At 36.9% G+C, this 14,538-nt stretch overlaps 1 pseudogene; it reads right to left on the bottom strand.

The window, feature by feature from the left end:
- Positions 1 to 6,047: 6,047 nt before the first annotated feature.
- On the bottom strand, positions 6,048 to 6,132 carry LOC124887517 (annotated as a pseudogene).
- Positions 6,133 to 14,538: the final 8,406 nt, after the last annotated feature.

The raw sequence follows: 14,538 nt of genomic DNA, 5'->3' as shown, positions 1-14,538 counted from the left end.
GGGTTTCTTGGATAAAATGGAGAAAAATTTTAGGGTAATGCAGGCCACAAATATGGAATGGGTGAATTTTTCTGCTTACCAGTTTAAGGATGTACCATACCAATGGTACGAGAAGTATGATAGGGTAAGAGGTGATGTTAAGGAGTCTACTTGGTGGGAGGTTTTCTCTAATGCTTTTCTAGATCGCTTCTTTCCTTAGGAGTTAAGCGAATTAAAAGGGAGAGGAATTTTTCAATCTAAGACAAGGGAAAATGTCATCCATAGAATACGTCTTGAAGTTCTATCAGCTATCAAAGTATGCTCCAAAATTAGTTTCTAATACGAGAAAAAAGATAAGAATGTTCGCTTCTAGACTATCTCGAGATTTGGTCCTTGAAAGCAGGACTGCTTTGCTGATTAAGGATATAGATATGCCTAGGTTGGTGAATCATATGCAATGGGTGGAGAAAGAAAAGAAGAACCAAGCTGAATTTGGAAAAAAAAGAGTAAGATGTTCTGGTCATCTAAATAAAGTGTTGGGTAATATCAAAGTGGTTAGAATGACGGTAAGTCTCTAAAGAAGAAGTGGGGAAGTTTTGGTTCCTTCTCTATGTCTAGTGCTCCTTATCTAAAATAGTTAGGCGACAGGCTTCAATAGGGTGGAGATAATTTTTAGGTACTAGGTTCCCAATCTCAAGCGAGTGGGTCTTAGTCGGCCTCATCATGCCCTCTTTATTGGTACTGTGGTAGGTTGCATAGGGGTTTTTGTGATGAAAGTAGGGATAGATATTTTAAATTTGGTCAGTCGAGCTATGAGCTTAGAAATAGTCCCATTGGTAAAGGTGCTTCAGGAGAGAGTAAGGGTCTGGTTGCTTAATCTTCTGCTCCTGCATAAAAGGGTTGTTCTTCTGCATCAATTTCTGTTTTTGGTCCCAACACTGGCCGAAATATGTTATATGCTCTCGGTACTCAGCAAAAATTTGAGGCATCACCTAACTTCATGACTGGTATGTTATGACTCTTTTGCTTGTGATATGTATTGTTTGCTAGATTCTGGGTCCACACTCTCTTATGTGACCCCATTTGTGGCTGTGTATTTTAGTTTTGATCCCAATGTTTTTTTAGATCCTTTTTCTATTTCTACCCTAGTAGGAGACTTTATCGCTACTAAAAGAGTCTATAAGGTGTGTGTGGTATCTGCTGGTAGTAGGCAGACCTAGGTGGATTTTCTTAAACTAGACATGATAGATTTTTATATTATTCTAGGGATGGATTGGTTGCTCTACTATACATATTCTTAGATTATCAGACTCATAAGGTATCTTTAGGTTCCGTGGTGAACTGGTTATTGAGTGGGAGGGTTGTTCCCTAGCTCCTATAGAGTGGTTTATTTCTTATCTCTGATCTTAGAGGTTATTCTTCTAAGGTTGTCTTTATCATTGGGTCTAAGTTAAGAATTCTGACTCAAAAGGTCCTTCTTTACATTCGATTCCAGTGGTAAATGATTTCCCTGAGGTCTTTTCGAGTGATCTTCCAGGTGTTCCTCCGGATAGGGAGATTATGTTTGGTATTGATTTGGTTCTGGACACTTTTCCAATATCTACCCTCTTTATAAAATGGCTCTAACTGAGGTGCAGAAACTCAAGGAGCAACTTAAAGACCTTTAGGATAAGGGTTTCATCTATCCTAGTGTATCCCTATGTGGTGTGTAGGTTTTATTCTTGCACAAGAAGGATGGTTCCCTTCAGATGTGCATTGACTATAGAAAATTGAATAAGGTAATAGTTAAGAACAAATATCCTCTCCCAAGGATCCAAATTTTTTTCTAAGATAGATCTTTGGTATCGGTATCATCAACTTAAGATTAGGGATGAGTATATCCCTAAGATGGCTTTTTCTACTCGGTATACGTACTTTGAGTTCTTGATGATGTCATTCTATTTGACTAATATCTCAATGGCATTTATGGATTTGATAAATAGGGTTTTTAGTCAGTGTCTAGATCTTTTTGTCATTGTGTCCATTGATGACATCTTACTGTATTCTATAGGTAAGGTGGATCATGCCAATCACCTCTATATGGTGTTGCAGACCTCGAAAGAGTAGTAGTTGTATGACAAATTCTCCAAGTTTGAATTTTGATTGAATGCTGTGACTTTTCTTTGTCATATTATTCTAATAAGGGTATCATGGTGGATTTGCAAAAGGTGGTTGGGGTTAAAAAGGGCCTAATCCTATGAATCCAACCAACATTCAGAGTTTATTGGGTTTTACCTGGTATTATAGGCAATTCGTGGAAAGTTTCTCAACGATAGGTGCCCCATTGACTAAGTTTACTTGGAAGAAGGTTTCTCAGATGCTTATGATGGGAGTTTTAAGAAATTGAAAGATAAGCTAACTTAGGCTCTGGTATTGACATTGCCTAAAGGAAATAACGGGTTTGTGGTTTATTGTGATGTGTCTTTGATAGGACTTAGGTGTGTTTTGATGCCGCATGGGAAGGTGATAGCTTATTTTTCCAGGCAATTAAAGGTGCATGAGAGAAATTTTCCAACTCATGATTTAGGGTATGACTTGGTGGGTTGGATTAGTTTCTAAAATGGGTATGACTTGGTGGCTATGAGTCATATGGTTTGATACGGGTCGTATGGTTTGGGTTTTTCCTTCATTTAATTTGATACATAGTAACTTAGCTTAGATCTGAGTACGAGTGGCTCAGCATAAGCTGTAAGATAGGGTACAAGTTGTACCATTGACTCATATAGTAGACAGTGATTAAACCTCCTTTGACTCTATTCTGCTAGGGATACTGATTAGGTGTACTAATTATATGGTTGGGTATGATTTGGGGTTGGATAAGTCGTATGTTGGAAAGTGTTAGGTCCAAAGGGGAAGTCTTGGGTATTAGTGGTGTGTACCACTCATATTGAAAGGTACGACTAGTAGGGGTGAGTCATACCATCTGACGGGACTTTTAAGTAGTTAAGTTGGGGGTAATCTTGATATTTCCCCACTTATCCTATTAAAGACCCATAATTTATATCACACTTGGGAGGTTATTTACCCTATTATTCAAATCTTAAACACTTAGAAGCTCTAACTAATTCAATCTAAGGCTCTAGGGTAAAGGAAGGCTAGGGTTTCATCTAGACGAGCAATTTGGGGCTTGTTTGGGTTATTTCTCTCCATTATCTTCATAATCTAAGGCATTTAGTCCTCCCTAATTGTTAGTTCCAACAAAAGGCATGTTTTGTACAATGTTTTCACAACAAGATTATTGTATGGTTTTGGGGTTTTAAAATATATGTTGGGGTTTTGGTTTTAAATGATTGGTTATGATTTTCCCATGTTTTAATTATTTTTTACATGCTTTATATTTGGAAAATTGGATGCATGGGAATAATTAATTAGTAATTGAAATTGGTTTTGAAACACTGTGCCCCAACATGTTTGATAAAATGACTATGAAAATGCTTTTTGTATATTATTGGACTTTTAATGGAACTATTGGATGGTATGGTTTGGTAATGGAACCCTAAATGGTTTAAGTAGTTTGGAATGGTTAAAATGAGTGGTTTGGTGGTCATGGTTATGGTTAATTAAACAGCCTTGTGGGCTATATGAGATTCCCCTAAGCAAACTTAATAATGGAACACTTGTGGGATACATGGAATTCCTCCATGCTAACTTAATGGTGTAATCTATGGGTACAAAAAAAGGTTGGCTAAGGACATTGCTTGCAAGCTAGTCGGTTATGATAACTCTACTCATAGCCTCGATTAATAATAATGGAATACATCTTTTGTTTGATGGAAATAGTTTTAATTGGGCAATAATGGTGGAGTGTGATACTAAACCACGAATGTGCAAGGCCAATGTATGAACACTGGAAACTCATGTTTGCCGACATTAGGGGTTGGTTATAGAGAACATTTATGATACAATGAGGTACATGAGAATCCTCTAAGTACACTGTACATATGTTTTATTGAAAGTGAAGGGTACTTGGGAATCCCCTAGTCTTATACTATCTTTGGTTCGTTCATCTACACGCTTCGAGGCCCGTTCAGGGGGTTACACTGTACCTATATAACCCGTGGGTTGTTCTAGGATAGTTAAGCTACACATACCTAGGTCAATGGTTTTAAATGGATGGTAAATCTATTTCCCTTTCCCGGCATAGTTATATATATGTATGGTTGTGTGCATATGGTTGGTTTATTTGGTTTTACTGGATAACATTATTTTGTCCTTATCCTGAGTTCATGCTAGCTTTCAATCGCTAACCTATCTTCGGAAAACTATGGCACCACGCGATGCAGCAATTGACCATTCTACTCTTCCTACTTAGTGATCAAATTTGGGATCAACTATTGGATTAAGTGGTGAGCTTCCATCTTTTTTGAAGACTCTATTTCATATCATGGATATCTTTACATATTTTAAGGATATTGGTTTTGGATAAGGTTGGGGGCATGTCCCAATCGGATATTATTTTTCTTTTTGATAGAGGCTTGTATGACTACTATAGGGTGGAGTGGGTGGGATAGATATTGGTGTTAGCCTTAGTATTTACATTGGTATTCGGGCTGATACCATTGAAATAGATTTATGATTGTTCCATCCTCTTTTATTTTGGATTATATATTTATATTTGTATTCATTTAGTTCATAGTTTGATTTGGTAATAGTTATTGGTTGGATAAGGGATGATTGTACTTGTTTTGGTTGGTCATGGTTATAGACCTATCCTAGAGTCTTAGGTTATGCCTACACACTATCTTGTTATACGTTTGGAATTCATCCAACTCAGGGTATATGCAGGATATGTTAGGTAGAAAGGGTGGTCTCTAGTCCTGGTTGGACTTGAGATACCCATCACGACAAGGCCCTGGGTTGGGTCATTTTACTTGAGCAGTAAGCACCATTACTCAGACAAATTTAGAGTTCAATATATGAGGTATTGCAATAGGCGACATAAAACTACTCCTTGTCTACCTATTCGTTTTTCAGTTCAAATGGATTCTTGATAATAGATGTTCATATGATTGCCTATTGGTACTTGATGATAGTTTCTTCTACTCCTGACCTTGACTTTCAGTTTTTTCAGAATTATGGATAATCTACTCAGCAGGATTAGTATGCTCGAGTTGGATTCGACATGGCTTTATCCTTGGTTAATGATACATCCTGGAAAGGATCATTCAGTGGTAAATGGTTGTGCTTTGGACTCCGGACTATCAGTTTTGAGGGTCATTCTGACCTATTGTAGAATTGGCGTAGATTGTAGACATTGACCATCTTCATTATGTGCCCTCGTAGTGTCTCATAGGCTTAATCTTATGCTTGCCATTATGGATTCTTAGTGGATTGACTTCAGTTCTTCAAGGATAGTGCGATGGGGTCACATAGATAGGACTGAGGTGACATTTTGGGTGGTTCAGAGTAGATGAAAGGTTTGGGGAGATAAAATAAGGTTATATTTGGATTTTTGAGTTAGCCGCATGATTTACACCTTTGTTTACCTCGGGGTGGATTAGGTTTTGATTGATTGTTCTAGTATCAGGGTGGTATCACTGTGTTATGGTTTGTATTTTCATGCATTAAGCTTCCTCAATTTAGTTGGAGGTAATTGGTGGTTGAGGTTGAGTTTGGGTTGGTTGAGAAGAAAAGGAAGGAAGTTGGTTGAAAAACAAATAACTATTGGAAAATCCCTTAGGAGCATTATCTCTTGAAAAGGTTATTTGGGAAGTTATACTCAGGGCATGCAGGCCCAATAACTCATTCCATTGAGCTTTTGTGATCCTTCTATCCTTTGAATTTTGCAGATGAAAGTCATTTTAGTATTGGATATTGTAATGACACTCTAGGTTATTTCCCCAATAAATATACATTCCTAACATTTCAAGCCTTCACACAGTGGCTACTAGTCATTTGTGACTTGTTCGAACTATCAGTTCTGTTATCGGGCAGTTCATTTGGGTTTTTGGCTGATCTCCCTATTTAGAGATCCCACTATTACAGAATTGGTCTCAAATCAAAACACCTAGTAAATGACCTTAGATGAGAATTTCAATAGTGCCAATAGCTCCAGTTGTTTGAAGCATGGAAACGGTTTAATGGAAAATTAGCCCAATGCCCAAATCATGAAGTCCCAGAGAAGATGCTTCTTGAGATCTTCTACTGTACACTTCATCCATTAAACAAAATGATGGTGGATGATGCAACGGGTGTCTCTATAGTGAATATGCACCACCATGCAGCCTTACTATTGATAGAAGAAGTGTTAATGCAAAACTGGGGTTGGCATACCCGGGATACCGAAGTTCCCAAGATCTCTTCCACTATTTACATGGATAACAATGAACAAAGAAAGAGGAATGAAGATAAGGATGAGACCATGGAAAAAATGATGGCCCAACTTGAACTCTTGATAAAGCATGTTATGGGTGCAGCCGCAAAAGTAGTAAATGTCGTAGCATCAAAACCTTATGAAGATGATGAAGAAGCAAAAAGTTGGATGAGGAAATTTGGTATTTGGTTAACTACTCGGGGGGTTCCCACCCCACCTATTAAAGGCAAGGTAGGAATCAAAGTTGTATGGACCACAAGAGGTATAGAGATTAGAAGGATAGAAAGTGTGATTATGATTGTTATGTTCCCCCTTAAGATCGAGCAAAGACCAAGGAGTCAAGTTCCATCGACCCTGAAAAATTCAAACCGAGGATATATTAGCAAGAATATTGAATAGAGTGGAAGATACATACAAAATAGTTCATAAGTTGAAAGGTGATTTCTCTTAACTATATCAAACCATGGTGTCTCACTCCGCCTCTATCAAGCAATTGGAAACCCAAATTGGGCAAATCTCCATGTAACTAAATTCTAGGCCTAGAAGTGAACTCCCTAGTGACACGATTGCTAATTCAAAGAATGATGCTCAAGTTTTAGAAATTGTCACAAGGAGTGGAAAGATATTTTTTGAACTCTCTAAAGGAGACTTGAGTGAGAAAATGCCCAAAGCTAAAGCAAAAAAGGTGTTACCTCAAAGTCAAGAAGAAAATGATGAGAAGAAACTGATGAAAGTGATGAAGAGGTGGTTGACATTGAAAATACACAAAGTGAAGCAAGGACCATAATCCAAGTTCTTTCCCCATTCCCTCAATGATTGTATAAAAAAGAGGAAGGTGACAAATTGAGTAAGTTCATGACAAAACTTAGTAATTTATCGATAAACATCCCGTTGCTCGAGGAGATCCAAGAGATCCCGAGATATGCTAAGTTGACGTCTAAAATGAATATTGTCAAAGATGACACCATTGAGGTCACTCATGGGTGTAGTGCTATCATTGATCGTAAGGTTGTTGAAATGAAAGACGACCCCAAAGCGTTCACCATTCCGTGCACAATAGGGACGCATGAGTTTACAAAAGCTCTATGTGACCTTGGAGAGAGCATCAACTTAATGCCTTTTCTCATCTATAAGAATCTTAGGTTGGATTCCCCTACACTAACCTCTATGCGACTCTTAATGGAGGGCCAGTCTATCAAAATGACGGTAGGAATTTTATTTGATGTTTTTCTTAAGGTGAACAAGTATATATTTCCAGTGGATTTTGTGGTATTGGATTGTGAAATGGACCAAGAGGTACCTATTATCCTTTACCACTCTTTATTGGCCACCAAAAGAGCCATTGTTAATTTAGAGATGGTGGAAATGATGTTTAGGGTACAAGAGGATGAGGTCTCTTTCAAAATTTGCAAGACAAAAAAATAAACTACAAAACTTTAAGTTGTGTTCGTGGTGGATGCTGACGATAGAAAGGCAAATGAGGAGGGACTAGAGGATCCACCTCTAAGATGTATGAAGAAAGACATTGTACCACGACATTAAATAAGGCGCTAGGTTGGAGGAAACCCATAAATTCCATGAAAGTGGCTCGTGTCTTTTTGACATGTTTTGTAGTATATATTTTATCTTTTGCGTATGAATAATTCATGCATTTATGGCACTATGCAGTGCATTGTATGAGCTTAGAAAGGGGGAAGTATGCATTTTGGAATTAAAAATAAATAAAGGAAGAATTTGTAAAAATTGAGCAAAGATCTGAACAGGGGAAAACAGGGGAGCAGAACGACTCTCAATTGCTGCGATCATAGTTACCCGCTTGTTTGCGATCGCAGACACCTTAACGCAGTTGCGGTTACTTTACCCACTTAATCCCTAATTCCCCCATTCCCCTTACACTCCCTTTCAAGTTTTACTATCTAATTGAGCTAATTTTTGGTAAATTTTGTGAGCTCTTAAATAGCATCCTTACATCCCTCTTGCATCACAAATCCGGTAGCAGTCATGAATCCATACTTTGTTTTTCTTCAAAATAGGCCCTAGAATGCATGATTAAGAAAGGGCCTAAAGTTTTGATATTTATGTTTTCTATGTTGTCCAACTTGGTATTAGTGTATTGTTGGCTGCTTGAGTAAGGTGTGCACACCAAGGGAAATCTTGAGTACTTGCAAATATGTGAAAAAGGTAGACAAATAAGGTGTCCACACCAAGTGTTTGACACATTACACGAATGAACTTTGAATAATGATATTTGCATGTTAAAGGACACATTTAAATACCTATTAGCATTGTTCAATTGTTCATATGAATCCATATTGTAGAGCATGCTAGTGGCCAAAAAATTTGGATGAAATTTGAACATGAGGAGATAGTATGAATAAAACCTCAGGTATTGTGACTGTGGTCCGGTGGCCATAATAGCAGCAATGCAAAAGCATTCATGGCCCACTATCACGATAACCGAGGACAATTTCCTACAATGCCAAAAAGCCTACACTTCCAATTTTAAGCCTAACACCACCAAGCACCCATTCTAATGGGCTTTAATGAACAATATGGTAAAGTTTACATGTTAAAGTGTCATTGATTGATATAATCTATGCCTAGTGCTTTTAGGACAACCTCATGGGAAATTATGATCACATTCGATTCATGGCCCCCGAGTGCTACACTACTACAGTGATCTTTCAAGGACAAAGCTGCTCTCAGAAAGAGAAATTTGCTTGGAGAATGTGCCAGAGAAACTACCGGTATTTCAAGAAAAACTTGAAGCCAAAGGGTGGCAGTGCTGTACCTTGATCCCTGCATTACAAATGAACAATGGGTCTATGAATTTTATGCTAAAATCAGTGAAGTGTCCTTCTTGGACCCATTCAATATGACTATTATGATTTTGGGAAAAATCGGTGAAAGTTGGGGCTAAACAAATCAATGATGTTTATGGGCTTCAACATGCAGACATAGGTGAATTCAAAGCAAAAACACGTAAACCTTAGAGTTGTTTGGCACAATGTCTATGCCTTGGAAAACATGTCTCTTGGGCAAAGATTAAATGAAATATCTCCATATATGACTTCACTTTTGAGGCTCGGATATGGTTGCATTACTTTTAGCTAAGTCTCTCCTTGAACCCATATGATAGAAGTCCCAGATTTGCATGCTCGAATGGTTTCTTGAATTCTAGACGGTATCTCTTTGGATATTGGTCAGCTTATAGTTAATGAAATATATCACTTCAAGAACTAAGTTGGTACGCATCTCTTCTTCCCTTCTTTGATTACTGTGCTTTGTAGGAGAGCAGAGGTTGAAGAGTATGCTAGTGATACATGGGTCTGTCCTAGTTCTTCCATCTATCCTTTGAGGTTTTGAGGAGAGGGTGCACCTAGCAAAGAAAAGAAGAGAAAGACCAATTTGTAAAAGTCAGCATGTATTGAGTTTGAGTCTCATGGGCCAACCACTATCGGACCTCTTGGGGAGATTGGAGTTGATATAGCAGCTATCAGGGAGTTTGTGTCTAGTTTGCCCCAAGTACCAAGAGAGCCTTCCACCACCCATCATTTATATGTTCCATGTGCCAATCATGAGAAGAATAGAAATGACCAAAAGAAGTAAGAAGCTATCAGTGATAATCTTAAGAAAGCCTACTCCTCTCTAACAGAGTCATACCGAGACTTTTGAATAGCATATGAAAAAATGGTTATAAGACAGAAGAAAAGGATGAGTTCTTTATCAAGATATGGAAGGGGCTGAAGGGCCTAATAAAGGTACTAAAACCTTGAGATAGACTTCCTTTCTCTTGTGTGGAGGGTGATAATGAGGCCCTATCTGAGTGGTCCAATCTTGAGGAGAATGGTGATGATGTAGAGTTCGAGAGTGATAGCATCCCTTGATGCAATTTCAAAGGAAACCCTATCTCTTTTACCCTTGATTATTTATACAGTGGGGACACTGCTACCTTTTTAGTTGGGGATGTCTCCTTATTCATTTGATTTAGTCCTGTATTATTGGTATTTCTGCACACTTTTCTATTCTTTTGGATGATTCTTATTTTTATTTGGGTTGTAATATTTGGGCACTCTGATGGTGCCCATATTTGCATGGATTGGTTACTTTGTTATTAGTTTGTTACTTTAGTTTAGTTTTAATCGACAGGCTTATCACTATGATAGATTGAGTGACGACATTATTAAGAGGAAAGAATCGTGGTTGGTTTTTTAGCCATGGATACAGGGGAAGTCTAAGTACCCATGGCATCAGGGTAAAAATATAAGGGAAGTTTGAGTACTTGTAGCATTGATGAATTGGTATCGCATCCATACCCATTGGGAAAGTCTGAGTAGCCATGTGGGTAGTTCACCCATATTATAGTCATAATGTGAGAAAATAACTTGGGTTGTTTCTATGATAAGAACATTATGCATGGTGCGGATGCAAAACAATCCCCTCCGTCCAAAATTTTTTCAAAATTCGAGGGCATGGATGTGAGAAACCTTGTGATAAATCTTTTTCTCTTTATGTGACTCTAAAAATTGACTTTGGAAGAATAGTGAATACTTTATCTTTGTCTTGAGCGGGAGGAACAATTGAACCCCTTTGACAAAATTCGCATTCCATTTGTCTAAGTTTATTTGTCTACATCTCATGTGTACTTGTACTATTTGGAAATTTCCCTATTAGTCTTTCAAAGCTAAATTTTGATTGTTCTTTATTGGTAAAATGATTATAGGCCATCTTGTGACATCGAAAGCCCACTCTAGCCTCAGCAACTAATACATAGGAGTTACCCACATTTTTCCTCTTTGAGCCTTTGGACTTTTCTTTGGTAAACACATTACATGCTGTGACCCTTCTATTTTTCCTCTTTTGAACCCTACCCTCTTTGAACTTAAGAATACAAATTGAGGCTAAAAGTGGTTGAAATTTAAAAAGGTGTAGTTAGGCCATGAAATCATATGAAAGTGCCTACAAGCTTAAGCTAATAAAGCTAAATGATTACAAGAAAGAAAAGACCTAACAAAGAAAAGAAAGGCATTACTTATCCAAAAAAAGAGGGAAAAATGAAAGTGAAAAAACCAAGAAAAGGCATAGTAGGAAAAATAGTAAGGGAAAAGAAGTGGCCCAATAACAAATAGTAAAAAGAGTGTGATGTAAAAGTTCAAGTAGGGTTTAACCTTATTGCCCTAAGTTGATATCCTACCCTATCCTAAACCTATATTATAGGCTCAAAAAGTCCTTTGTGATTACCAACCTATTGTGGTCATTATAGTAGCGACTGAAAATATGGGCAAGCTTATGGCATAGTACTTGTTAACATTGAGAATTTCTTGAGAGAGAGAGTATTTGCACTTAAACTCCTTGTTGAAGTATTGGTAACTAGGTGTGTGAAAGTTTCTTTCCTGTAAGGCGGTATGTGAACAAGTTGAGATGGGTGACCTTTTCATATGTTTTTCAATGAGATAAAAGGAAGAATATAATGGTTGAGTCCATTAAGTGAGTAATTTCTAGAGTTAGTAGCAATTGCCACATGGTTGCTCCTCAAAGTCTATTGTGTCCTCCATTATATTATTTTATGCTGAGGGGAGTCGTTAAAAATCACTCTTCCCATATGTTAAGAACTTTTTGTGGTAATAATCAAGTTAGAGTCATCATGATCATTAGGTAACAGAGTATGGGCAAACATATGAAGTTGTCTCATAGAAAAGAGTGGTGTTTCTTGAGGATAAATAAGGTTTTAAGTTGGGGGAGTTGATGAGTGGTGATTTTACCACTCATTTGCACCAAAAAATTATGCACACTACCATGTTTTGTGTAAGAAAATGTGGAATCATCCTGATTTAAATGCACTAATATCCACATTTTGCAAGTATATAGTTGAGAAAGTGAAAAGATGTGAATTGGAGCTAAAAAGGGATCAAATTGAAGTAAAAAGAGTGCAGCTCGAGACCTGGAGTAGTTCAACCTCAGTTAACGCAGCATAGGTCCTCAAGCTGCGATCACGGCCAATCACAAATGTCAAGAAAACACGATCGTAATACACAACTGAAATTGTATTAGCAGCTATCGCGAACAACTTTACGCGATCATGACTAAGCGGGAGCATGACCCAAGACAATTTTATTATTTCTCTGGGATGAATACCAAACCTTATATAGGAAAAAACCCTTTCTTCTTTGGGTATTGCTTACGTTATATACATTTTTTAATTCAAAGCAAGAAACCCTAATTGGGCAAGTGTGTAATTAATTTTGGAGGCTTGATTTCTTTGTAATTTTGTGAAGAATGAATGCTTTAGATAATCCTTATGGTATATCTCCTTTACTTTCTTTATGAGTAGCTAAGTAATTTAGTCTTGGGATTAATTTTAACTAATGTGTAATTATGTGTGCGTGTTGTTGTTTTTGCATGAGTTTTAGTTGTTGAGTATGGATTCCACTATTGCTTTAATTTATGAGTTGGAATTTTTGGGTGAACACTCCAAATCTCCAAATGGGTTTGATGGGTGAAAACCCAAGACTCTAGAAACCCTTCATCATCCTTAAAAGAGGGATGAAGGTGAACATATGGTAACCCAAAACATCCTTGAAAGAGGGCTATAGGGATACAAGACAATGGTGGACAATTAAGCCTATGGTTTACTTCCTTTTGCAATCTTAGAAATAATTGTAATTGTAGTGTAAATCATGTCAAGAGGATCATCCTAGAAATAAGGATGCTTGATTGAGGTTTTGGGTGATTACGAATGGTACACTTGTTAGGTGCTCAAAAGAGACAATGGGTGAAATTATTGTGATTTTATTGAAAGATTAACCACAATGAACTTCGACCTAGACTATCCTTTAGTTAACAACGAAGCATCATGCTGAACTATCATCAACCCATATGCTTTTACATTTAGGTATACATAATCCCAAGATCTCTTCAAATTTTAAGTTTAAATCAAAAGTGTCATATTCGTACATTGTTAATAAAAAATTGTTACAAACCAATTCCAAACTTATCCCTCTATTTTATTTTACATGTCGTGTTTATTGGCATTTTGGTTAACCTTTTAGTAATTAGAGCACCCATTGGACTTGAAATTTATAATTTTCTCCTTGTGGATTCAACACCAACTCATGTTGGGTTATTGACAACAATTGCCTCACCGCTCAAACATAGGAGTGAGTTGAGCGTTATCAGGGACCTTTCAATAAATTTAATTTGGATTTTTTGGGGTCCCATGCGCTCGTTGTTGATCAAAATTTTGACTCGACTTGTTATATAAGAATATGGGTCTACCTTAAGATGAAATACCTATTATGCTGATAGGATCTCATTGCCCTAGGTTACTAGCATATTAGATATCATTGAGACTTCTGACCCTTTAGTATAAGGTTTACTACTTGACTCAATGGATTATTATGGTTGTCCAAATTATTGTATTATGGTTATGTTGGTCACATACATATGTATATATATTTGTATATACATATATATATATATATATATGTATATATATATGGGACAGAGGCTATGTAATGATTTTGCTAGATCCTGAGTGAGTGATTTATCCTTGTAAAGGACATAGTTGTAGTCTATGGACGTTTAGACACTTGTAATTACATTACTTCAATACTGGTGATGACATTCATGGATTCGGAATATTTATGCTCATTTAATGGTACGATTCAAACATAAAAGGCAATTTTACTAATGTTTTTCCAAAAGATGGATTTATTCCCACTTTTCACTTTTAAAATGAATTCTTTTATAATGGGAATTGTACCACCTTAAAGATTGATTTAAGAGCTTTATAGACTAAAATGATATTTTAAATATTTTATCAAGATAGATTTTGGTCTAGGTCTTACTACTATTTAATTTAATTGAGAGAGCTTCTGACTCTTTCTAGTCTTGATACTTATTTTTACCCATAGTTGATCTCAAGAAACAAATTTATAGACTTATACACTTTTAGCCAGGGTTCAAGTTCTTGTATTTATCATATATACATATCTTCGATATTGAACGCAGTAGAGATTGATGATGATGATGATGATGATGATGATAATGATGATTAGAAATCTAGGATTTGGTATAGGTCAATGTATATAGGTACTTTTGAACCCCCTAGGATCCCCTTCTTCCATATGCCCTCATGTTGGAGATAAGAGGTCACTGTTGGTCCTACCTTTGTGAGTCGTTATGCTGGAGGAGATGTATACACTTGG

Source organism: Capsicum annuum, chromosome 9 (assembly GCF_002878395.1).
Source record: "Capsicum annuum cultivar UCD-10X-F1 chromosome 9, UCD10Xv1.1, whole genome shotgun sequence".
Classification (NCBI taxonomy): Eukaryota; Viridiplantae; Streptophyta; class Magnoliopsida; order Solanales; family Solanaceae; genus Capsicum; species Capsicum annuum.
Note: the sequence above shows the minus strand (reverse complement) of the source record. Positions and strands in the feature narration are given on the sequence as shown.